General features: G+C 36.5%; 1 long non-coding RNA gene across 4 annotated transcripts in view; it reads left to right on the plus strand.

Annotated features, from left to right (window-relative positions):
* The window catches only part of LOC125612822, a 247,459-nt gene that overhangs the window by 129,083 nt on the left and 90,992 nt on the right, over positions 1–27,384 (plus strand). For all 4 annotated transcript variants that reach the window (XR_007343297.1, XR_007343300.1, XR_007343299.1 and 1 more), the window contains 2 exons: positions 6,103–6,253; positions 18,553–18,661. This is a non-coding gene — a long non-coding RNA (uncharacterized LOC125612822). The remainder of the gene's footprint in view (positions 1–6,102; positions 6,254–18,552; positions 18,662–27,384) is intronic.

Consider the following 27,384-nt stretch of genomic DNA (forward strand, 5'->3'; position numbering starts at 1 on the left):
AGCTGAATTTTCTTCATGATTAATATAGTATTTAAAGTTGGTTATTCAATCATCATGTATTTTGGTAATTTCTACTTTTTAATTTTATTTCTAGTGTAATTTCATTGTTGTTTGAGAGCAGACAAGATATGATTAAATTTTGAAGTGTTTTAAGTCCACAATGTTGTACATGTTGGTGAGTGGTCCATGTGGGCCTTATAAAAATGTATACTCTGCCTATTATTGGTTAAAGTAGTGTAACCTCATGAGCTCAGTTCACTGTTGTCCAGTAGAATCAATGAAGCTAGCAGCCAAGTAATGAAGAAACAGCTTTGTGAAAATAATTAAGTCTTACCATCAGTGACCATCTTTCCTTTTCCCTAAGAGAGAATTTTTTATATGGTTTTTCAGGGGAAGGTATGTGGGTCCTGGTGTCCAAGGGCCATTATCCAGTGTTTCATAAAGTAGCTGCTTCTGAAGAATGAGCTGTATGTATCTTTCCTTATTCACATAGATCTACAGAAGACTTAAATAATAAAAAAGCATTTGTGTTGTGCATAACAGCCTGTGTCTAGTTTTAGTTTTGGTCAGCATTTTCGCAAGGACTCTTCTAGGTATGACCTTTTACATTTATGTGTAACTTGCGACCCCTAAGTGCTGGGAAGGGAGATTTTGTTCATTTCTAGATAACTTTAGTATATAGTTAATCTATAAAATATAGATCACACAGAAACAAAGAGAAACTTCTGAAGAATTAGATCTAGATAGTATGTGGGGAGCTTATGATCACGTTTAGTTTCCCACCGTCAGTTTTTTCCAATACATATTCTTAAGTGGACGGAAATCTTGACTACTTCCTGTTGGGCAGGGACTTCATGGTAAAAAGCACCTATAAAATGGAACAAACTGGCCTAATTAAGAAAGAAGCATTTTAAATTTCTTTTCTTGGCTGAGCCAAGTTAACCTGTTTTGAAGTTTTATACTACCATGTCTTCCTTGCCTCCTTGCTGGGATATCATGACTTAAAAGATGGTCTTGTAGTCGAGACATTATTCCTCAGCAACAATAAATTCTATAGTATAACAATAACCCTCTGTATATAAGACCTATTAGAAACATCAGTAAATTTTGCAAGCATATATTCTCCCAATAAAGTTCATGACCATGATTTAGGTTGAATGCTGAATCATCAGTCATGGCCACCTCCTGTGCTGTTTTGCAGTTTCAGAAAGTCAGTTCCTGAATTATCAGGAATATACATATAGATTTTATGATAGCAAAATTTCACCTTGGATCTTATGAGAATTTCTGATGCCATTTGATTTTAGAGAACCTGAAGATAGATACCAGGGATCATACTAAAAACCCTAACCCTAACCCTACTTGTGGCACAGACTTGGGATATTAGCCAGATGACTTAATGCCTTTATGCAGTATTCCTTTTCCCACTGATACACCATAGTGCATCTTCAGCCATCCTGGGGAAGCCATAGCCAAAAGTTGGTCCCATGTAACCTGTGAAATCTATTTGGTGCCAGCCATCTTACTCTCATTCCCAATGTCCAGCAAGTTGCAAACCAGGTGTTTCTTTTAAAATTTTAATATGGTGCTAATTTTGTTCTGAAATCCATTCCAGAAATTATGTGGCATTTAGCCATTGATTATATGAACATTTTCTTTTTTCTCAAAAGAGAGGAACATTTTGACTCAGTGGACCCGAAGTTGGTATAAACATACATATTCATCCCAGGTCCAGAAATATCCATCCTTGTATCTGTGATTGTTAGGTAAAACTTTCAAACATTTTATTCTTGATTCCTTTAACTTAGGTTTGGTTAGGTACTATATCTGGGTTATGGTCTTGTGAAAAGAGTAATTATTCCCATGGCCTAGTTTTAGGTCAATAGTTTACGTTCAAGTTAGTTTCAACATTTTGTTCCTTTCAGTGTTTCATTCACAGGCTTGATTATAAGGCCAAAAAAAAGTTTTTAGTTATTTTTTCCTATGGTGGGGGGGATTGAAGCCAAGGGCACTTAACCACTAAGCCACATCTTTATCCCTTTTATCTTTTATTTTGAGACAGGAATTTCCTAAGTTGCTTAGGATCTTGGTAAATTTCTCAGGGTGGCTTTAAACTTGCAATCCTCCTGTCTCACCCTCCCAATTTGCTGAGATTACAGGTGTGCTCTGCCATGCCCAGGTTAAGGCCACAATTTGGTACCCACGTTCAACAGAAATCTGCTATTCCCTACATTTGTTTATAGTTTATTGTTGGTAATAAGTCCCTCTTGCTTTTTGATAGTTAAGACTAGAAGCACAATTCTTTGTTTACATACTTGAGTCTTTCCTAGAAATACTTTTTATCCATGATAGGCCAAGTGTTTAAGAGTGTTAATGGTGTTACTTAAGCATAATTCATAGGTAGAACTAGCCATCAACAAATAATCCACAAATTTCTAGGAGTCCTTGGGCAAATTTCCAATGATTTAATCCCTTGCTCCAGATTCTGGAAATCAAGTATGAAATATTTTAAGTCCCTAAGGGAGCAATTTACTACACTACTCCTACCCTGCCTATGTATCAGATGCTGCCATTCAAAAACAAAACAGAACTGAGGAGGTTCCCAGGGGTGTGCATAAAAAGGCATCTTTTAAATTCATTTTAAATTCATCTTTTAAATTCATTATTGTAGGATTTTGTAACATTAATCAGTGACATGTAGGAGCTAGATAATTCTGAGTGGTTGTCCTAAAAAATATCATTTACAGCCTGCAAGCCATGAACAAGTCTGTACTCATCAAAATCACATAATCACATCGTTAATTGGAAGGATTGGTATGTTCTAAGGTGATTCGTAGGGTCAAATTAAATTGGACTTAAATTTAATTGAGCAAGAGCTGGTTGCCTTTTTCAGCTTCCTCCTTTAGAGTTTTAAATTAGAAATGTATGCTCTGTTTTTATTTCAATCCATGTAGGCTATATGTGCTTAGTCCTTCATGACATGCCTAGCCATTAGGTTTCACTTTTCACAGACTTTTAGAGGCAGCTTTTCTTGAAGATATTGTTTCTCTCCCAGAAATGTCATCTGTAACTCTTTACATTGCTTCAGGGAATCATGTATATTCAGTTGTCGTGGAGAGAAGTTTACATGGGCATTTAGTTTGCACAAAAGTTCACAGCCTGAGAGGTATGCTGATCACTTTGGCATTTATAGGAAATTGTGTTTTAAAGTCATATCTCACAGCTGATATTCCAATGGCTAGAACAAGTATCTATATTGAGCTTCTACTGATACACTTATGAACATATTAGAGATCTTAGCTTTTTCCTTCCTGTTTTAGTAATTAATAGTGAATAAGTAGCACCTGTGTCGAAAGGCAGGAAGCTATTTATTTCCTACTATCAACTGTACCAAGAGCTCCTGTGGGGAAATTTCTATCAGCTGAGTAAAATCTGTAATACTCCTAGGGCCTCTTCAGTTTTCCTCTGCCCCTTCTTTTTTCCCTAACATCTGGGGAGTAGACATTCAACTGGATGTTTGCCACTATTACTTTGGACAATTAAAAGTAAGTTCCCTGGTTTTTACCTAGCGTATGCTTGTCTTCTTCAATAGGTTTTCTTTCTTTTTCATATCTTCCTTTTCTCTAAAGGCCTGGCTTAATGCAGCTGCTTGGTTATTGGCTCCTTGCTTCAGGCACTGATTTCTGTTGTTGAAAAACATAATATATAGGTTGATAGGATGCATTCGAATGGTATCATCTTTCTTTTATAATTTCTTTCAAATATCTGGAGCATTCTGTCCAATGCAAATCTGATTTTTCAGTCTTAAATTGTCCAGTATTTCTGAATAAACATCTGAGTAATGACAGAAATCTTGAGGAATTCTTTCCCTAAATTCAGAGGAATTCTTGTCAGACTACTGAAAGAACTCTTGTATTTTATAGACGTTTCTGTTTTCAGAATCCCCCGTCTCAATCCTACCAGAACAGAATAACAGTTATAATTTAATAGGGCCCTATCTTCTGCCTTATTTAAGTTCCATACTAGTTCAAATCTAAAGAATGCTTTAATTTCCTGCAAAGTAGTGGGAGGATCCTCCACAAGGATCCTGTGAATGCTCTCTCTAACTTTGTTGATGACTGTATTAAATCAGCACTACATTGCTATCATTCATACTAAGTTTCCTGGTATGAATGATGTAGAGAAAGAAAAGTTTATTTTGGTTCATGGTTTCAGATGTTTCATACATGGTTGACAAGTTCTATTGTTCTGGGCTTGAGATGAGGCAGAACATGATAGCAAGTGTTTGTCAAAGGAAAGAAGTTCATTCATGGCAGCCAAGAAGTAGAGAGAAAGGGAGAGAAGTAGGAGGAACTTGGGACAAGATATAAACCACAAGTGCTCTCCCTGAGTGACTTTCTTTTCCAGAATATGACCCACCTCTCTACAGTGTCCACCTCCTCCAGTAGTTTTTTTTTCTTTTTTTATTTAATTAATTTTATGTTTTATACTAATGGAGCACAACTCTTCATTTCTCTGGTTGGACATGATATATACTATATTTAAAGAGAAAATTCTAGTAGTTCTCTAATAACTCTGTCTTTAATCTCAGGTGGAAGGTGAATAGAGTTGTTCAACTTATGTTAAAGCATATTTTAGAATGTTTTCTTAATAGATAATAGTATTGCAGGTGAGACTTCATAATTCATAGAACCATGAGAAATGGTCATTCACAGCGAAGAGTGAAATATTCAATTGATACTTCATTGGTGCACACACACACACCCCTCTTCTATTATAATCTTCTGGTGATACTGTCACCTCAAAACTTCCAGAGGCAATGTCAGGAGTTGGAAAGAATTTCAGAGAGAGTAGCACAACCTTCTCAAGAAATGCCCAATCACAAATGCTTCTGATTAAAAGAGATAATGGTAGGATGGGAGAATGTCATGGGTAAGATGAGTTAAAATGTGGTGTGGTTCATGAGAGTTTGATCTCATTGAACGAATATTAGAATACCTTTATTAATATTATGTGTAATAATAAATAATATGTCTCTTTTTTCCCATCTCAGGAAGCCATAGGAGTGATAAAAGATAAATATCTACATTACTGTAATGATCATTTTCAATAATTTTGAGATAAAAATGCAAAGTTACCTGGGCATTTGGTGCATGTCTGTAATTTCAGCAACTTTAAAGACTAAAATAGGAAGATCACAAGTTTAAGGCCATTCTGGGGAAGTTAAACCCAGTCTCAACATAAAAAAAATAGAAAAGGACTTGGAATATATTTCAATGGGAGAGCACCCTGAGTTTTTGTTTTGTTTTGTTTTTTGGAAGTGCTGGAGATTGAACTCAGGATCTCACACATGCTAGGCAAGTACTTTACCACTGAACCACTTCCCCAGCCCTTAATCCACAATATTGTTTAAAAAAATCAAAATTATAGAAGTTATTTGCCACAGTTTTAGAAAGTTTTACTCTTTTATTGTGAATAAAATGCATATTTGCAATTGATCCAAATGATACATCTTGCAGTTTGAGAAAACTCTCATCTGTCAAATGGTCTACTTCTAAATGATAGCAAAACCCCTACAAGAAAGAAAAGGAGTTTATTTCAGTCTGTGTCCAGTCTTTGTTCACATGGACTGTGTCTGATAATTGTTCTCATATGTGGTTACTTCTTCCTAGTTTTACTGTAATAATATTACCCTACCCCAAAGTCATGATTTTATTTTGCTATATTACACACTAAATGCTGTATTACATTGTTTAAAAATTTAGGTCTAGTCTCTAATCCACCTAGAAATTATGTTCTATTATTTGTGAATTTGATGGGTTTTTAAAATTTTATTTCCTGAGCTATTAAATATTCTATATCACTCTGAAAATTAATTAATATTAAGGGTAATAATTATTGAGTTAATAATTAATGAATAATAATTTTTCTTGCGATTAATTTCCTTACATGTATATGTATCAGTTTTGAGCATTCTTTTAAAAACTTGATTATGTTTGTCTTTGTTCACATGGACTATGTTTGATAATTGTTCTCGTATGTGGTTACTTCTTCCTAGTTTTACTGTAAGTTATTTATCTAACACAACAATTTTTCTTCCAGAGCTTATTACATTAACCACCATGTTATTCTGAATGAAGAAACAAAGAGTACAAAATGTCCACTCTGCATGTTCAGCAGTTTTTCCAGTGACCCAAGAGAAGGGATCACAGGTAAATGACAAAGGTCAGGTGGACAGGATCAGGCATGCCAGGTAATCTCTAGCAATTGGTGATATGTACCACTAAGAAGGTCTTGAGGAAACATTTCAGTATTACACACACATATTCACCTGTGCCTGCATGTCCTCTTCCATATTCTTTGATATACTCACACAAACCTCATAATTCTTTCTTGTGTCTCAGAGGACAGCATTTGTTTTGAATTTATTCTTTATCACATGTACTTTGTTACATTATGGATGTACCACTAGCTATTTACCTAAGTCTCGTTTAGGCAGATTATTCACAGATTACTGTTTGCCACCTTAGTAAGCAAATCAAATTTCCCTGAATTAATATTCTCTTATTTGCACTGATTCTTTTTGGGTGCTGTATTTTCCTTGCTAATTTTGGATACATGTATATTCTGCAAAATATTAAGTTTTTAAGTCATTTGAAAATTCTGTTTACTTTCCTTTATATTCCTTGCAATATTGTGTCATTTTCTACATATGTTGGATTTTATTCAGCATTTTATTCATCTTTTTCTGGGATCCAAGGTAAAAATTCAGATGATTGGTTTTAGATCTTTCATATTTTCTGAGACATGCATTCAGTTTCATACATTTTCCTCTAAGCTCTGCTTTTCTTGTATTCCACAATTTTTGATAAGGTTTCATTTTAATTGCCATTGAATTCATTTTATTCAAAGTATTTAAGAGTTTTTTGTTGTTGTTTTGGTGCCAGAGATTGAACCCAGCACCTCTTAACCACTGAGCCAATCCCCAGCTCATTTTTTAATTTTTTTTTATTTTGAGACAGAATCTCACTAAGTTATTCAGGACTTCCCTAAAGTGCTGAGACTGGCTTTGAACTTGTGATCTTCTTCCCTCAGCTCCCTAAGACCCTGGGATTACAGGTGTGCACCACCATGCCCAGCAGAATTTTCTTCATGATTAACATAGTATTTAAAATTGGTTATTTTATCATAATGAATTTGTGTAATTTCCACTTATTTTTTTAACTTTTTCATTCTAGTGTAATTTCATTGTGTCTTATAATAAAGACATTATTCCTCAGCAAAAACAAATCCCATAGGATAAGAATAACCCTGTGCATATAAGACCTATTAGAAACATCATTAAATTTTGCCGGCATATAGTCACCCAGTCAAGATGATAACCATGCATTTAGTTTGAGTCCTGAATCATCAATCATGGCCTCCTCCTGGACTGCTTTGTAGATTCAGAAAGTCATTTTCTGGATTATCAGGGATATTTATGTAGCTTTTATGCTAACATAAGTTTCCCCTTGGGCTCCCATGAGAATGTCTAATGCCTTTTGATTTTAGGGAATCAGAGATCCATGACAGGTGATCATACCAGAAAATATAGATGAAAACCCACTTGTGGCAAATATTTGCAATATTAGCAAGCCGACTTAATGTCTTTATTATCCCTTCATCCACTGATACACCATAGTGCATCTTCAACCATCCTGGGTAAACACATAGCCACAGGTTGGTGCCAATCAATTCCATTTGGTACCCAGCATCTTCCAGTCTTCATGTCCAGCATGTTGCAAACCAGTCATTTTCTTGTAAAATTGTAATGTGGTGGCAAGTTTGTTCTGAAATTCATCCCAGAAATTATATGACACTTGACCATTTGTCATATGATTGATTTCTTTTTTCTCAATGGAGAGGAACAGTTTGACTCTGTGGGCCTGAAATTGGCATAAAGCATAGATATTTATCCCAAATCCAGAAATATCCATCCTTGTATCTATGGTTGGTAGATAATACTTTCAAATATTTTATCCTTGATTCCTTTAACTTTTCCCTGATTTCTTTAATTCCTTTTGCTTAGGGACTACATCTGGGATAGGGTCATGTGAAAGGAGTAATTTTTCCCATGGCCTGGTTTTTTGAGAGGTATTCATTATAGACTAATCAGTTACATTCAAATTGTGGTAAGAATTAGTAATAGTATAAGTTAGTATTTAATATTTTTTTTGTTTTTTAATGAAATGTTGCATTTTATTCTGATTATTGCTTTGTAAGGGAAACCAAGTCAACCCAAAATATCTTGAAAAGGATGATAACCTCTGGACCCAACAAGCTTCCTTGTGTATACTTTTTGCGTGTTATTAGAACTTACCTAAATGGAATTTATATCTGTGGAGGCTGAAACAATAAGAATAGCAAAGGCAATTAAAACTCTTCCTATCCCAATGATCCCTATCATTTTGGTAGAATTTTGTGTATTTTCTGTGGGCTCTGTCTCTCTCTTAAATTATCAGCTTCAGATCATCTACAGTTTGACAGGAGAAGTCCCTCTTGATCCTTTTTCTGTCTGAATTGTCAATAGCTCATGGTGGATCGTGTTTTATCCTATGTGATGATTTCATCATATTATTGAAGAGCTCTGTGTCTGGGTTTTCCAAAGAGTGATCCACCAAATATGGCTGCTTAAATAATACCTTCCTGATGACCTTCAGACAATCATGTTGTGGCATCCTATGTCACTGGTATGCAGGTGTCTGCCTTTAAATTAGGATAGTCCAAGAGAATGGTATGTTATCTCCTTATCCTTTCAGTATTATGTGATAGCTTCTTTTCTGATCTAGCATATTTAGCACATGATGGGGTGCATAAATGGTGATGGATTTCTCCAGTGTGGACTTGTCGACCTCCTGTACCAGTTGACACCTGGCTATAACTGCCCAAACACAAAACAGACTTCCTTTAACAGTCTGATATAATTTCTTTGAATTATATCAGTATATTTGAATTTGGATGCTGTGTTGATCCCAAGTTTTGAGTAAAGCCCAGCCCAATTTCTTGTTTCTTTGTGTGTGTGTGTGTGTGTGTGTGTGTACATATATCCTGAAGGTCTTATTTAGGTTTGACAAGCCTAAAGTGGTTTCTTGAGTAACTTCAATTTATATAGTGCTGAAATGTATTGGAAGTTAGGAAATCATTCTAGAGGTTCAGAATCTGCTCCTTTCAGTTTTTCATTTAATGGCTTGACTGTAAGGCCAAAGAACATTTTTTTTTTGTACTGGGGATTGAACCTTGCATTAGTTAACCAGTGACCAGTGAGCTGCATCCTCAGCCCTTGTTTTATTTTTTTTTTTCATTTGGACACAATATCTTTATTTTATTTATTTATTTTTATGTGTGCTGAGGATAGAACCCAGGGCCTTGCATGTATTAGGCCAGCACTCTACCACTGAGCCACAATCCCAGCCCCCTCAACCCTTTTTATCTTTGATTTTTGAGATAGGACTTTGCTAAGTTTTTTAGGGCCTCGCTAAATTGCTGAAGCTGGCTTTGAACTTAAAATCCTCCTGTCTCACCCTCCCAATTTATGGTGATTACAGGTGTGCAGTACCATGTCCATCTTAAGGCCAAAATTTGGTATCCATATTCAATAGAAATCTACCATTCCCAGAAAACCCCACAATTGGGTAGTGAAGTTCTTTAAACAAATTGCATCTCTTTTATAGTTGGTAATAATTCTCTATTGCTTTTTGATACACCAGATGCACAATTTTTGTTTCCATACATGATTCTTTCTCAGTCATACTTTTTATTCTTCAGAGTCTAAGTGTTTGAGTCTTAATGACGTTAGTAAAGCATAATGCATAGATAGGACTAAGCATCAGCAAATAATCCACAAATTTCTAGGAGTCCATAGGTAAATTTCATATGACTTAATCCCTTCCTATAGATACTGTAAATGAAGTAGGACATATTTTAAATTCCTGAAGGAACACTTTCCTGCAGTATTGCTGCCCTGCCTATATATCAGGCTGCTGCCACTCAAAAGCAAACCCGAGCTGAGGTTGTTCCCAGGGATGTGCAGAAAAATGCATTTTTTAATTCAGTACTCTGAGCCACTCATAGGATTTGGGAACATTAATAAAGTGTAAAGAAAGATAATTCTAGATGGATGTTCTGAACAATATGATTTACAGCCTGTCAGTCATTAACAAATGTGTACTCATCAAAATCACATAATCATATTTTTAATTTAAAGGATTCCTGTATTCTAAGGAGACTGGCAGGTCAAATTAAATTGTGCTTTAAGTTTATTTAAACAACTGCTGGTTGCCCTTTTGAACTTCCTCCTTTAGTAAATATTGTTTAAACTTAAAGATGCATGTTCTATCTGTAGTTATATGTAGATATATGTAATCTATATGTAATCTATATGTAGGTTATATGTACTTAGTCATTCTTGGCATACCTAGACTTTAGGTTTTAATTTTCACAGACTTTTAAAAGTAGTTGTTATTGAACATATTTCTTTCCTAGAAGTATCATCTGTGACTCTTCAGATTGCTCCAGGAAAATGTGTATATCCAATTATCCTGGATAGAAGTTTACATGGGCATTTAGTTTGGACAAAATTCACAACTTGGGAGGTTTACTGATCCTCTGGCATATATAGGAAATTGTGTTTTAAAGTCACATCTCACAGGTGATGTTCCAATGGCCGGAAAAAGGGATCTATCTCGAGCTTCAGCTGATACCCCTGTGAACATCATTGAGATTGTAGCTTTTTCCTCCCTGTTTTAGTAATTAATAGTGAATAAGTAGCACCTGTGTCGAAGGACAGAAACCCATTTGAACTCCTGTTGACTGTACCAGGAGTTCCTCTGGAGAAATTTGGATCAACTGAGTAAAATCTATAAGAGCCCTAAGGTCTCCTCAGTCCTCATCTGACCTTTCTTTGTTCCCTAATATCTAGGGAGTAGACCTCCAAATGGACATTTCCCACTATTTCTTTGGACAATAATTGGTCTTCTTACAGTAAATGCTCTGGTTTTTACCTTGCTTACCTTGTTCAATGGATTTTTCTTTCTTATTCTATCTTTCCATTTTTCCTAGCACCGTTTGCTAAAAAGGCCTTTTTTCCTTCAATGTATATTTTTGGTACCTTTGACTGATATCAGATAACTACATTTATGTGGGTTTGTCTCTGTGTTTGTCTCTATTCTGTTCCATGTGTAAACTATGCCAAGGAGAAGAAATTTCTTTTTGAATCTTGGTTTGTATTTCATTGGGGTTTCAGCATTTAGCAGATGTCCATCAGTCTTTATGTGTCTCTCCAGAGTTGCAGGGGTACAATTCCCTAGTTCCTAAGAACCTGCTACCAGCAGCTTCTGATTTGTTAGCTCAGGGGCCTGCAGCTGATTGCTATTAGGGTGCAGTGTTGTGGCTGCCTTGTTTCTGTGTGTGCAGTAGTTCAGGATGCAGGTTGTGGAGTGTCCCTGTGATTGCAGTGGGTCACTGTATACCTGCTCCCCTTTACAGGATCCTTTTCATGATACTGAAGATCTTATTGGCTATCTGTGAGTGCAGGAATATGGTTGTGGGATTTCCACCATTGTTCTGTGGTGCAGAAGTATTCCTCTAATCAAAGCCACTCTCTGAGTATACCATAATGGAGGGTCCCAGGTGGTTCACCTAAACTCTAGTTTCCATTGCCCCAGGTTTTGAATGGTGGCTGTTGATTCCCTCTGTTTACTAAATCTGATGCTAGGTCCCACAAATATCCAAGTTATTCCCTTTTAGTTATGTGTTGTGATTATGGGTCAGGCTGTGCACAAGTTAAGACTGAGATTGGCCCCTTCCTGCTGAATGCACTGGTATTTTTCAACTGAGTCTCTGTGTTATTGAATATCCAGACAGCTTCCCTCTGGTATTGCCCCATAATTGCAGGGACTCTTCTTATTTCCCCATAGTGCCTATCCCCAGTTCAGTGGTTTAGGCATGGTGAATCTTCTTGCCTTTGTTCAGTGCCCAAACTGTTTCATAGATGTCTCTGAGTTGAATAAGAAGACACTGTACAGGGCTTTCTGTCCTTGTCTGAGTTGCAGAGCTTGGCTAGGTGCACTTCCTAGCATATGTCCTGAACAACTCATTCATTCCCTTTGTTTGTGGTGATGATAAGGGCAAGGGGGTCTTGGTGATTTTGGGATAGTAGTGGTCCTTCTAGGATTTCTTTCTGCCTGGATGTTTTAAGAAGTCCCGCATCAGGTGACTTTTCTCTGGTTTAATTTGCAAGTGTTTGGACTTGGGAAGATACCATGCTGATTTAAGGGGATGACTAGTCTTCTGAGGGCACATCAAGAAGGCTGCAGACCTCTGGCTCTTTTCACAATTTGGTTTGAAGCTGTTTGCACTGTTTGGTTTTAAGGACCATTCTGTTAGCATCATGCTTTAAATTTTGTCTGTCTTTTCAACTGTTTTTACGTGGGTGAGCCTAAGAGATATTTTGCTTCCCTATTTCTCTCTTTCTCTGTGTGTTACCCTACCACTCTTCTCATCAGGAGATTCTGGTTTGGCGCTAATGCATTCTGGGTTTATTTTCTACTCTTAACCTGTCTTCCAGTCTCTCCAGCTCTCAGACTTTGTAATATCAAGTCTTAGAGCTTTTATTTTGTCATGAATGTCTCAATTTTATTTTTCTTTGCTGTCTCCTTTTTATGTTGGGAGAAGTTCAGGATTTGATGACTAGGTCACTTCTACCATCTTCCCAAATCTCAGAAATCTCGATATCTTGATATTGCCTGGGAGTGTATCTGAAGGTTCCCACTGAAAGGATTTTTTGTTTTGCTTTTTAATATGCCATTTATGTACTTATGGACATGAGAAGGTTAAGATGAAACATCAGTAATAACAAGGATCATAAATAATTCCACAATTAGAAAGTATATCCTTGGAACTGTATTTTATTTTTCAAGTATTCAAAAGACTACTCTCATCTTAAAGCCTTTCAGAAAATACTGTGATAATTAAAATCCTTGAAGAGACTCCATCAAAAATTCCTTCAGATGATTTATCTGTAGACACTCACATTGTAGAATATTGGTAACCACTGCCAACAATGAAAGCCACAGGATACATATTGTCAGAATACTTGATAACCTGGGTGCAAAAATAGTGATTCCAAACATGGTATTTTAGGTCAGTGCTTACACTGACCTGGAAATGAACTATTGACACCAAGTATTAGAAAGTTGGAGACAAATGAGTGATACACATGTTTTGTGCACAGATGGAAAAAGTCTGATAAAATCAAACACACAAAAAACTGGTTAAAACCCTGCATGTACTGATTTAAGAGATTAGCACAGGAAAAATTAGGTCTCTGCACATGTGCTGATTAAACAAAGAGTTCCAGAGTAGGAAGGACTCCCCACTCACCACACAGCTCCCAGTGCACAGCCACAGTTCTCTGCTGGACAACACCAGGGATTTATCCAGGACCCATGTCCTCAAATTCTTCAATGCTGTATGACTGCACACTGTACTGTGTGGACATTCACAGGGTCAAGGCTTGATTTTAAGATCTGTAATCATGGGTCATATTTTCCACATTGCACTAATAGACACAAGGAGAAAACTAGCTCTTGTGGCTGAACACCTACAGTGAGGCAAACACCTGGCCTCTATCACATTTCTCATTTTGAAGTCAGGATAGCAGATATTTATGTGGTGTTTTCTGTGCATTTGTTATTCAAGAAATTTTCTTACAATTCTAAGCTGATTTTTCATCCCTGAGAAATGATGGACTTTTTAAAAATCTACAGTTTAAAATATGGAGAGTTCTCCCATTCATGTTATTTTAATTGTAATTCCTAAAGTGTAAGTGACTTGTCCCCTTTATTTCAATACATAAATTAGAATGTATCATGATGCACACTTAGAATATTTCCTCTTCCAATTATTTAGAAACAAAACCAAGAACAAAAGAAAAAACACAAAAGACAGCACTAGCCAGGATACAAGAAGAACCATGTAGCTATGGACATGCAGTGACCCATCTCAGCAGGGCAGAAGCATTAACCTGAAAGCTCAGGATTAAGAGTGGACGGGTGATAGACAAAGAATTATAGTAACTTGAACTCACAGACATAGAGGACACTGTGCTGACTACTGCATCCCCAATATGACTTCCTGAAATCCCAGAAGATATGAGTTCTCACAAACTGCTCAACCACCTGTGAGCACAGTTCACACAGGTTGATATGACAACCAGGATTTCAGAAAGATGACATTGAAGGCATCCCAAAGTCACACTACATCTTGCTATAGGAACACAACATCCTGGCTACACAAGCTAGCATGAATAGAAGTTAGAGTTCAAAGGAAGAATGGTGCACATGTTTCAGTCCAGAACCTGCTGTTACCTTGAATCTTCTTAGAAACTGAATTTCTACATGGCAATACACTTGCATCAAAAAGTATGTGAGTTTATTCCTCATTAAATATATTCATTATGGAACACAAAGGCCTATTCCATATTCATATACCCAAATTGTGTTGCTTAGAGTATCAAGAGAACAGATCTAAACATTTTATGAAAACCTTAATGCATCTACATTTGCAGTGCCCTTCATAGTGTGACTTACATGATCACCCTCCCCCAGGTGAGTAGGTAAAGAAGAGATAGATAGAGGATTGCTTTGGATTGAAGAAATGAATTTTGAAAGGAGCTTAAAGGGAGTATTGCTCACTTTTTTACGTTTTGGGGCAGAAATTCTGAGTACACAATTTCTTCTGCTTTACAAAGCTGCCACTCCAGTGCAATCTTCCAAGTAACATTTTGTCATTTCTGTTTTCCTTTTGAATAATTTTTGAACTGTAGTTTGTTAAGTTAGCATTCCATATATGTTAATTTTTTTATTATTTCTAGTTCACTTTTTAGGTCTCTCATCAGTAGCTATAAACTCTAGCTGTAGCTTTATTGGGTTACAGTGGATTTGATAGTAGGTGTTTACAACGTGCCTTTCATGTGTGTAGCAGTTCAGATATGAGGTGTCCTCAAAAACCTCATGTGTAGGTCAGTGCAAGAAGGTTCAGAGGTATGTGTAATTATCAATGATGTAAATTTTGCTGGAAACTAGTACATAATTAAATCAAACAGAGCAACAGTTCTTTAGTAACTGATTTATACTGTGGATTAATCTCATTGAGGCTTTCTGATCAATGTTAGCTTTTCCATATTAGGCAAAGTTCCACACTGGGGAAAATAACTTTCTCTTCTTATTAACTGCTACTGAAGTGAATGATGGTATAATTTTATGTTAAGCCTAGGAAATAGAGCACTTAAAGTGAAATTTGTATTTTCTCATCGCATATAACGCATTTCAGCATGCAACATAAATTACTTTGCACTGTTGGTTCTTTTGGAGTAATTGTATAACTGCTTCTCTACTTAAGTTTTTGCTATGATTTTAGAAAAGTTCCAAAGTGGTCATGATATATGTAAAAGTAATTTCCACAGTGCCTGAAAGCCAGATATCCAGTGAATTTTTGGAAATTCTTGGTTAAATGTGAGCAAGTAAAACACACTTATTAAGATGTTATGAAAAATGATGATGATGATGATGATGTAAGGATGATGACATCAATGTTGGAAACTAGACTTGATAACGGAATATGTAGGTTAAATTGAAGATAAAAATGAATTATAGACTTTAATCTGACCAATGATTTATGCCTTCTTCAAAAAATTTAAATAATTGTAGATGTAAATCCCCCTGTATGGCAGTATAGTGTGGCAAGTAAAAATATGGACATCAGGACCAACTCCTAGGGTCCAAACCCTGATTCGCTGGATGTATGATGCTGGGCATGCTACAATGCCATGTCATGTCTCAGTTTCCTCATATGTAAAAAGGGAAAAATGATGAACTCTTCCATAAGTTTGGTTTGAGAAGTAAATGACCTGATAGCTATAAAAGACTTAAAACAGTTCAGGCAGGTTTAAGTACGAATAAATATTTGTTAAATAAGTAAGTTCACATTTATAAAAGCAACCCACTATGGAAAAATCAGTTATCAAGTCCTGATATTAATCAGGTTATTGTAGCTCACCTATGCCATTAAAATTTGCTTTCATGAAAAAAAAGAAGGTTCAGAGGTGAAATAATCAGATCATGGGAGCTTTAACCTAATCAGTGGATCAATCCACTGATGGATTACCTAGACAGTAACTGTAGGCAGTGGAGGCATGACATTGGGGTTTTTGTTTATTTTTATGTTTTGTCCCATGTTAATGGAGTGTTCCCCCCTCCCTTCCCCTCCCCTCCCCTCTTCTCTCCTATCCTCTCCTCTCTCTCTCCCTTCCTTGTTGCCATGTCTTAGGTGTTTTCTTCTACCACACACTTTCACCATGATGTTCTGTCTCATCTTGGCCCCAACCTATAGAGTTAACCAGTTATGGACTAATGCTCTGAAACCATGAGATAAAATAAATATCTCCTCTTCTGATTGTTCTTGACAGGTTTTTGGTCACAGTGATGCAAAAGCTTATCGAAATGATGAGATGCTTCTTTATCCTGGTGGATGTCCTCATGCCACTATGTCTCACCCACGTCAAGATTCATTCACGTAGGAAACTTACTTACATAACAGATACACTTTTGGCTTTCATATGATCCGTGTTCACTTTATTCCTACTAAGATAGGCACTGTCTAGGAGAGCCTCTACTGGAAAACAAGTTATTGTTAAGTGTGTTGATGATAATACAAAGTGCAGAGGAGGCAATATAATAGATTATTCATTGCTAGATCCCAAAACACAAAACAGAGGGGCAGTGAGAAGAAAAAAACAGGAGATACCTGTGAGCTATAGTCTTCATTGTGGTGCAGGATATTACCTAAGCAGGTTTCTCAGGGAGAGTCATAATTGGTGATTTCCAGCAAGCAAGCACAATTTATGTGGAGTCACACTCTGTATGAGAAGGGGTTACTGGAATATTTCACCATCTATGCAAGGAGTGGTAGCCAGCAGACTAATAATGTACAACATCTACCTGTCCCCAGGAGTAATCCACCAGTAGGTGGTTGTACGGAGTGATTCAAGATAAATATCTACATCGCTAAAGCTCCCACCAGAAATTTGGTTAATTTATCCATGAAACAGTTTGAGGTTCTTTTCCTCCTCCAGGCTCTTAATGGAGGAGGAAAAGAACTATAACCTGATTCATGGATGAATAAATCAAATTTCTAGTATGAGCAACTTAAATATGTATTCAAAATGGATGTCAAGGCAATGTGAAATTATTAAAATTTATTAGAATGAAATTATTGCCTCCTTTGCACTTTGTATTATTATCAACACTACAATTAGACAGGAAATTCTAGTAGTTCACTAATAATTCTGTCTTTATTCCCAGGTAGAAGGTAAACAGAGTTGGTCTGTTTATATGAAACCATATTTTAAGCCTCTCAAGAAATCCTCAATAACAGATTCTTCTGATTAACAGAGATAATGGTAAGATGAGAAATTTCATGGGTAAGGTGAGTTAAAATGTAGTTGATGAAAGTTTCATCTGAATGAAAGGTATTAGTATTAGTATATCTTCATTTAATATCATGTTAATAATATATATTTAAGTTTCTTTTTTCATCTCATGTAATCATAGCAGAGATACAAGATAAAACTCTACATTGCTAAAAGCTAAATATATTTTCAATAAATTTGAGATAAAAATTCTAAGTTACCTGAGCATTGTGGTGCATGTCTGTAATTTCAAAAACTTCAAAGACAGAGAGAGGAGGATCACAAGTTTAAGGCTAAAGTTGAAACCTTTCTCAACATAAAAAATAGAAAAAGACTGGATATAATTCAGTGGTTGACATCCTGAGTTAAATCCCTAGAACTGTAAATTTAAAAAATTAAAGTTATAAAAGTTATCTATCACAGTTTTGAAAAGTTTTACTTTCATTGTGAATGAAATGCATTTTTGCAATTGATACAAATGATACATCTTTCAGTTAGAGAAAACTGTCACTCCGTTGAATGGTCTACTTCTAAATGTCAGCAAAAGCCCTACAGGAAAGCAAAGGGAGAATCTTGAGTTTACTTCAGTCTATATCCAGTCTTCACTCACATCGACTGTGTTAAATAATTGTTCTCTTATGTGGTTACTTCTTCCTAGTCTTAGTGTAATAATTATTATCCTACCACAAAGTCATGAATTTATTTTGCTAAATTACATACTAAATAGTGCATTAAATTGTTTTTACATTTAGGTCTATGTCTCTGATCCACCTAGAAATTATATTCTGTGATTTGTGAAATTAGAGGGGTTTTTCCCCCTGATGAATATTCAATACTCTATATCACTCTTCAAAAATCAATTAATATTAATGGCAATAATTATTATTTAGTTAATGATTAATTAATAATTAATTTCTTGAGATTAATTTTCTTACATGTTCATGTATCAGTTTTGGACATTCTTTTTTAAAAAAATTATTAAATTTGTACAGAATAACTGTCTTTTACTAAGGGATTTATTTAACACAATGATTTTCCTTCCATAGCTTATTATATTAAGCACCATGTTACTCTGGAATGAAGAAACAAAGAGTACAAAACTGCCACTCTGCATATACATCAATTTTTCCAGCGACCTAAGAGAAGAGATCACAGGTAAGTGAAAAAGGTATCACGGGAAAGATCAGGCATGCCAGGTAAGCTCTAGCAATGGGTCATGGACAGCATTGAGCAGGTCTTGAGGAGACATTTGAGTATTACACACACATAAATATTCACCTTTGCCTGTGTGTCCTCTTATATATTCATTGATACTCTCATACAAACCTCATAATTCTCTCTTGTGTCTCAAAGAAATGAGTTGTGAGTTTATTCTTTATCACATATACTTTATTATATTATGGGTATGCCACTAGGTGTTTACCTAAGTTCCTTTTATTTAGAATATTTACAGTTAACTGTTTGACATATTAGTAAGCAAATTAAATTTTCCTGAATTAATATTCTTTGATTACAATGACTCTTTTTTAGGTGCTGTATTTCCTTGCTAATTTTGGATACTCTCATATTCTGAAAACTGTTTATTAAGTAGTTTGAAAATTCTGTTTACTTTCTTTTATAATCTTTGCCATACTATGTTATTTTCTACATATGTTGGATTTAAGTTACTCATCTTTTCCTGGGATTCAAAGTAAAAATGCAGATGATTGGTCTTAAATTTTCTGAGACATGCATTGAGTTCTATACATTTTGCTGTAAGCTTTGCTTTCCCCGTATTCCACAAATTTTGATAAAGTTTCATTTTAATTGGCATTTAATTCAAAATATTTTAAAGGTTTGGGTTTTGTTTTTGGTTTTGTTTTTGTTTGTTTAGTTTTTGTTTGTTTGTTTGTTTTTGTTTTGTTTTGTTTTTTGGTGCCAGGGATTGAACCCAGCAGCTCATAAGCACTGAGCCAAACCCCATCCCATTTTTTCTTTTTTTCTTTTTTTAATTTTGAGACAGGGTCTTCATTAGTTACTCAGGACTTCACTGAGATGCTAAGGCTGGCTTTGAACTTGTAATGTTCCTCCCTCAGTCTCCTGAGAGGCTGTGATTACAGGTGTGCACCACCATGCCCAGCTGAATTTTCTTTTTGATTAACATAGTATTTAAAATTTGTTATTTAATTATCATGAACTTGGGTATTTTCCACTTAATTTTTGAATGTTTCTTTCTAGTATATTTTCACTGTGGTTTGAGGACAGGATATGATAAATTTTGAGGTGTGTTTTATGTCCATGATGTGGTATATGTTAGTAAGCAGTCCTGTGAGCCTTATAAGAATGTGTATTCTACCTATTATTGGCTAAATAGTGGAAACTTACAAGGTTCAGTTCACTGCTGTCCAGTATTCACAATGAAGCTAGAGGCAGATAATGGAGAAAGAAAGAACTTTGGGGAAATGATTAATTCTTGCCATCAATTACCATATTACCCTTTCTCTAAGAGAGAATCTCTTATATGGTTTTTCAGGGGGAGTTATGTGGATCCTAGGCAAGGGGCATTATACAGTGTTTCAGAAAGTAGTTGCTTCTGCCAGCTTCGGAGATACACACCTATAATCCCAGCAGCTTGGGAGGCTGAAACAGAAGAATCATGAGTTCAAAACCAGCCTTAGCAGCTTTGAGGTTCTAAGCAACTCAGTGAGACCCTGTCTCTAAATAAAATACAAAATAGAGCTGGGACGTGGCTCAGTAGTTGAGTACCCCTGAGTTCAATCCCCAGTACCAAAAAAAAAATTAGTTGCTTCTGAAGAATAGGCTGTGTGCAGTTTCCTTGTTCACATAGATCTACAGAAAACGTAAATAATTAAAAGCATCTGTGTTGTGTAAAGTGGTTTGTGTCTAGTTTTAATTTTGGTCAGCATTTTTGCAAGCACCCCCCTAGGTGTGAATTTTTCCCTTTATGTATAACTTGTAACCCATGAGTGCTGGGAAGGGAGATTTTGTTCATTTCTAGCTAACTTTACCATACAGTTAATCTATAAATATAGAACAGACAGAAACAAAGTGAAGTGTCTTAGAATTAGGTCTAGATATTATATGGAGAGCTTATGAGCACATTCAGTTTCTCACTGTCAGTTTGTTCCATCATGTATTCTTAAATGGACAGGAATTTTGATGTCATCTGACTACTTCCTAAAGGGCATAGACTCCATGGGAAAAAAGCACCTACAAAATGGAACAAACTGGCCTGGTTAACAAGGAAGCATGTTGAATTTCTTTTCTTCACTAAGCTGAGGTAACTCCAAACATTTTGAAGTTTGGCAGTACCATATCTTCCTTGCCTCCTTGCTGGGAAAGCATGGCTTAAAAGATGGTCTTATAATTGAGACATTATTCCTCAGCAACAATAAATCCCATAGCATAATTAGAAACATCAATAAAATTTGCCAAGATATATTTACCCAATCAAGATCATAACCATGCATTTAAGTTTAGTGCTGAATCATCAGTCATGGCCTATACCTGGACTACCTTGTAGATTCAGAAAGTCATTTCCTGGATTATAGGGGAGGTACACAATAATTTTGTTGATAGCACAAGTTCCTCCATCAGTTCCCATGGGAATATCTAATGTGATTTGATTTTAGAGAACCAGAGGTTGATTCCAGGTAATCAGATCGGATCAAGACCCACCTGTGGCAGAGATTTGGGATATTAGCTAGCTGATTTAATGTACTTTATGTACTATCACTTTACCCCACCATCCTGGGTTCAGCTATCCAGGGGGTAACCATAGCCACAGGCAGGTCCTCTGTAACTATTAAATACTATTTGGAGCAGCCATCTCACTCTCAGTCTCCATGTCCACCATGTTACAAAACAGTCATTTTCTTGTAAAATTGTAATGTGGTAGAAATTTTGAATTTCAGAAAGTATAATGACATTTGCCCATTGGTCATGTGAGTGGTTTCATTGTTACCTGGGATGTACTTACCTTGTTTGATAGGTTTTCTTTCTCTTTCATATCTTCATTTTCCTTCAAAGACCAGGCTCAATGCAACTGCTTGATGGTTGGATTCTTGGTACAGACACTCGTTTCTGTTGAAAAACATATCTATTGGTTGATAGGAACTCATTCAAAGGGTACCATTTTCTTTTATAATTTCTATCAAATATCTGGAGCACTCTGTTTTATAAAAGTCTTACTTATCATATGTAAATTGTTCATGCTTTCTGGATATACATCTGAGTAATGACAGAAGCCTTGAAAATTCTTTCCCTAAATTCAGAGGAGTTCTTGTCAGGCTATTGATAAAACTCTTGTATTTTATAGACACATTTTTGTTTTCAGAATCCCAAGTCTCATTCCTGCCAGAACACAATAACAGTTATGACTTAAAAGGGCCCTATCTTCTGCCTTATGTAGTTTCCATATTGGTTCAACTCTAAGGAATGCCATAATTGCCTTCAAGATAGTGGCAGGATATTCCACAAGGATCCTGTGAATGTTTTCTCTGATTTTGTTGATGACTGTTATAATCAGCACTTTATTGCTATCATTCATACCAAATTCCTGGTAAGAATGATATAAAGAATGAAAAGTTTATTTTGGTTCATGGTTTCAGATGTTTCATCCACGTTTGACCAGTTCCATTGTTCTGAGCATGAAGTGAGGAAGAACAGAATAGTAAGTGTTTGTCAGAGGAAAGCATCAGTTCAAGGCAGCCATGAAGTAAGAGAGAATGAGAGAAAAGTAAGAGTAGCTAGGGACAAGATATAGACAACTAAGGCTCTTCCTGAGTGACCTTCTTTTTCAGAATATGCCCCAACTCCCTATAGTGTTCACCACCTTCCAGTAGTTCTTTAAGCTATCAGTGGATTAATCTACTAGTTATATTAGAATTTTTTCATGCAATCACCTCACCAAAGCCCCATCTCTTGAAATTGCTGCATTAAAGATAATGCTTAAAATTCATGAAATTTGGGGGGACATTCCCTATTTAAACAATAGCATTCTACCTCTGATCCCCAAAAGCTATGCCATCTCACAATTCAAATTTCAGGCCATTAACAGAAGTCCCCATTGTCTTCAAAGTTTCAGCATTATTCAAGAGTCCAAGTTCAAGGTCTTCCCTGGGACACAATAAACTCTTAGCTGTAAGCCCCTATAAACATCAAAAGAAGTTGCATATACTCAGTATGCAATGGTGTAGAGTAACATTCCCATTCCAAATGGGATAAATAGGAGTGTAGAAAGCAGTGATGGGACAAAAACAAAATGCAAACATAGTAGGACAAATATTAAACCCATAGCTGCACATATGGCATCTAAGACTTTTGATGGTGAAATGTGTGCCCCCCAAAAGCTGGGCCCTGCCCTTATAGCCATTCCACCTGCAGTCAACATGGCCTTTGCCATGGGCTGGCTCTACTCACTGCCTGCAGTTTTTTTCATTAGGTGTTACATGTTCCCGGTACCTCTAACTTTAGGAGTCTCAATTGCAGCTTTAGCTTCAGTTTCACTCTAACAGGTTCACTTATTGCCTTAACCCTGATATGCATCGCCTGGTCTCTCAGGCCTTTCTTTTAAATCCTGCTAGAAGCCTCCATGATGCCATTTTCAGCCCCAGTCCTGCAAATGCCTCTGTGTACAGTTTATCAATAACAAAGAATTTGGAGGACCCAATGGAGAGAATTTGAACATTTTATTACCTAACCCTGATTGGAGACAGGCTGGAATACAGTGAATAGTTGCACTACTACTACAAGCAGAAGGGAATATATACAGGATAGATTGCATGTCTATTGAACAGAAGGACTTCCTCAGATGTTTTATTAGTACATTCCTTTACTTTGCAACCAGGATTACTCTGTTTAGATCCTCTTCAAAAGATAGCAGATAAGGGAAATAGAGAGCTTCCCCCTCTCAAATTTCCTTTGTCATCATATTCTTTGGACTTGTCCTTGTATCCTTGCAAGCTTTCCAAGGCTGTGAGTAGTAGTTTCCAGTAATTCATCCCTTAAGTTTCTTAGAAGCCTTTAATTTCCCCCAAAATCTAATACCAACCTGTTTCCATAAAGCCCTTGAGAGAGAGCCTGAAGCACATTGCATCCCTATCATAAGAAGAATAATATAAAGAGCAAGGACCAATCGGCAAGCGTTGTAGGTAGTGAAGATAGCATTAATTTGTTTAGACTCTTGTGTTAAAGCATGAGAGGTAGGGTGTTTTTAGTCCAGTTCTGTTTTGTCTGAGTCCCTTCCATCTCATTTGCAGATTTTCCTACACCAGGAAGCCCTGTGATTACTCACAGCCAGTACTGAGCAAATCCAGCAGTCTGTCCAGTTGTCATAATGTGCAACATTTATTACCCAATCAAGGAATAGGTTACTTATTTATATCCTATGGAAAATATTACAAATGTTTAATAGACACCAATAATGGTAAATTGGCTCTATGAGGTGGCTTACAGGTCTTGAGCTAGTAAAGTAGCCTGCACAATAAGTTTGCCTAGACAAGTGTAGCATATCAATCTGTCTGTTTTCATTCAGACTATAAAAAGAATAAGACACTTGGAATATATAACTCTGGTAAACTGATTTTCTTAGCTAATGACACCTGTTTTAGTCAATGTTTTATTGTTGTGAACAAAAGACCCGACAAAAACAGCATAGAGGAGGAAAAATTTATTTTGGCACATATTTGCAGAGTGTTTTATTTAGCCTTATTATTGCTGTGACCAAAAGACCTCACAAGAACAACATAGATGAGGAAAAGATTATTTAGTGTTCACATTTTCAGAGTTCTCGGTGCATAGATGGACTCTATAGTTCTAAGCCTGAGATGAAGCATAACATCATGGAGGAAGTGAATAGTAGAAGAAAGCAGCTCAGAACATAGCAACCAGGAAGCATAAAGAGACTTCCACTTTCCACCAGGAAAAAATATAAACCCAAAGACATGCCCCCTCCCAAATCTGCCTCCTCTACGTACATTCTGCCTGCCTACAGTTACCACACAGTTATCCATATCAGGGTATAAATCTACTAATTAGGTTATACTTCTCGTAATCTAATTATTTTTCCTCTTAACACTTGAATTCTCTCACACACAAGCCTTTGGGGGATACCTCATGTCCAAATCATAATACCCAAGGATTACATCACCTGTACTTGTGAGGGTCAGGTTTCCAACACAGTAGGATTTACTTGTAAATTTCTACATATTTCTTCCACCCAAAGGGCCACTAAGGCAAGTCACCATGATCTTACTTGTACACACCATGACCAACTAATGCTCCTGTCTCCAATATGATGTCTTAAGGAAATAGAAGTGGTTACTCATACCCCAGATTGTTTTAATTAAATTTTCAGTGGCACTTCCCTTTATCTTAATGCTGTGAGCCATGAGTTGATAACATAAAAACAGCTGCAGAATTCTGATTTCTGGGTTTCTCATTTAGTGGATTCAGTTCTTCAGGCAGAATAGTAGCCTGAATAGAGTTAATCTCAGTTCTTTTTTTTAATATTTATTTTAGTTGTAGTTGAGCACGATACCTTTATTTTATTTATTTATGTGGTGCTGGGATCGAACCCAGGGCCTCGCAAATGCTAGGTGAGCGCTCTACCGCTGAGCCACAACCGCAGCCCCATTCTCAGTTCATAAGGCTCATATCAACAGAACATTCATTATTTCAATTAATAGAGCTTCTGGTGGATTGTGTGGCAGGTAGGAAATCCACAATGTGCCCTGGTCTTGAGCCCACTGCTGTTTATCATCACCTGTGAAATGAGTTCCATGTTCACTCTCAGTAACCTGTGGTGTCCCATACATGGAATTTTTCAGCTGGATCATTCCCTTATTAGGTTCATTTTTATTTGCCTTTTGGGTTGGGAAAAAGTTGGATCAAGCTATAACTGTTTCCACTCAAGTCAATGCATAGCTGGCTCAAACTGATAATAAGAAGGGGTCAGTGTACTCTACCTGCTGCCACCAAAGAGATACACGACCTCATTTAATATGCCTCTTTGTGGATACATTTGTTGTGGGTAGGACTGAGAGCAGGCAAGACAGTTTGGGCATGCAGGAATAACCTCAGACATCTTTCTTATGTATCACAGGGTATCACAGTTTCCTACATTGTATTTTGACCTGTGTTCTCTAATCCACAGTGTACCCCAATGGCAATTTCTTCTAATGTGTCTTCCCCCAGGCATCTTGTCTTTGCCAGTTGGTCAGCCTCATCATTTTCTGGACATTGGAAGGGCAATGTGCAGTCACATGTACATTGTCACAACTTCAACAGCTCTTTTCCCCAGAGAGTCCTGTCAATAGTCATCCATAATTGCCATTGAGGCAGCTACTTTGCATGTTCTCTGAACATGGCTTAGCTCTCTGTACAGATAATTAATCTATCATATTCAGGAGCATAACCATCCATACTGCTTGCCTTTCAGCACACTGACTGTTATATCCTTGCCCTTTATTAATCCATAGAGTCTCAGTCACTATGTGATAGGATACAACTCTCCACTCTTGGGAATTTTCTCTTGCTCATCCATCAGTTTACCAGTGTGTTGGAGGTTGGTCATTTTGTACAGTGAAGGGACTACAGGCGTGTCTTCTGGTATTTCATCCTGTTTTGCCATATATTAGTCCAGTCCCAGGTGTTGAAATCTAAGCTAAAATGGGAAATGTTATCTATTCATCACTGCTGAAGGCATTCACCCCATCTGAACTATCCCTGATCATGGAGCTTTGACCATTTGTTGTAGCCATCGATGATGGGGTATGTAATCACAAAGTTAACTGGTACTTCTTAGGTGATTGTCTTCATAGCAAGAACAGCATAAGTATCACTCATTTGTTCTCAAATAGTTATGTTCCTCTGTCCCTTTCCATAAGTGTGACCAAAATCCAATGAGATATTTTATATCCTTTAATCTATGCCATACAGCCATCTAGATATACAGTGACATGGATGATAAGGTTAGTAGGTTTCCATTTGTCTAGTGTCCCAAGAACTTGTATTTGTTTTACTGTTTGCCTTGATTAAACCCCTCAGTATTTCAGTCAGTCCAGGCCCCTAGTGTACCCCTCCTACAAAAATTATATAGGGGCTGAGATTACTGAGTCAGATGAGGAAAGAAAGTCCTCCTATAGCACAGTCACCCCACAAATTCTTCTTTTGCTTCACTATACTGGGAAATACAAATATCTGAACTTTATTTATTAGAGCCTGAGTTATAACCTTAGTCTTACAAACCAGAGAACACTCAACAATTTTCCTGTTAAGTCAGGGCCATGCCTTTTGTCAGGGTTCACAGCTCATCTTCTCCCTTGAAAATGAGTAAAAAGCAAGGGTACAGCCTCAGTGGATACTAAAAAAGGTTAACAATTGAGAAGAATATTAACAAAGTAATGAAACATTTTTATCTGTGGAGGTTAGGACCAGGTTTCTAAATCTTGTGCTGCCACTTCAAGAGAGATGGTATTTCTGTGGAGATATCCTTGAGGGGTAACATTATAAATGTTTATTGTCACCATTCCCACCTGAAGGCAACAACATCCTGACTCTCAGAGGCTGTGTCTTGGCTAAAGAAGGCATGACCTAATACATAATTGATGTGCTCCAGGTGAGTGCTGAGCTCTTGTAGAATGGTAGCTTTGTATGCCAAAATACGCTATGTTTTGGAAAATGTTCCATGAGCTGGTGAGAAGCTAGTGTATTCAGCTCTTTTGAGATGAAATATTCTGTAAATTAATTTTTTTCTACTAGACTTATGATGTAATTTATGCCAGAAGTGTCTTTATTGATTTTATGTATGTATGACCAGTCTGTTGGAGAGAGGTGTGTTGAAATCATCCAGTATTATTTATTGGGTTCTATATATA

Source organism: Marmota marmota, unplaced genomic scaffold, assembly GCF_001458135.2.
Source record: "Marmota marmota marmota unplaced genomic scaffold, marMar, whole genome shotgun sequence".
Classification (NCBI taxonomy): Eukaryota; Metazoa; Chordata; class Mammalia; order Rodentia; family Sciuridae; genus Marmota; species Marmota marmota.